Here is a 530-nt window from a genome sequence, read left to right on the forward strand (position 1 = left end):
TGTAAAAGCCGTCCTCATCACAGCTGGGAATGTATGTATCTGAAATGACAAGTAGAGAGAGAAACACACAGACACACACATTTTAAGAAACACAATGCATGTTTTACATTCATTTTCATGTCCTATATAAAATGAGTGTTGCATCACGGGTGACATTGAAAACTAGTTTGCATATTGCTGTAAATCATGTGACAGACTCAAGTGACACTGCTCATTGTAATGCATAAAATGTAACCTTGGCGAGGGTTGAGGGCTGGGTTTCTGTCTGCAGTGTCTTGAATTATGATGTGTGATAAAAACCAGCTGCATGGAGTAATAAACACCTATATGTCCACATAATCATCATGATCTATTTAGCAATGAAATGCAGGTTTTAACCCTCTGATGCACATGCACTGGTGTACTAGGGGACAAATCTTTAAAAGCCAGTTTTAACCATTCAGAATGTGGTTACATCCCAACCACCACCACACGTGATTCCATTGACCCTTACCCATAATTCAACCTGACTGTCCTATTTATGTCTTTGC

This window comes from Sinocyclocheilus grahami, unplaced genomic scaffold (genome assembly GCF_001515645.1).
Source record: "Sinocyclocheilus grahami isolate Dianchi unplaced genomic scaffold, SAMN03320097.WGS_v1.1 scaffold9960.1, whole genome shotgun sequence".
Classification (NCBI taxonomy): domain Eukaryota; kingdom Metazoa; phylum Chordata; class Actinopteri; order Cypriniformes; family Cyprinidae; genus Sinocyclocheilus; species Sinocyclocheilus grahami.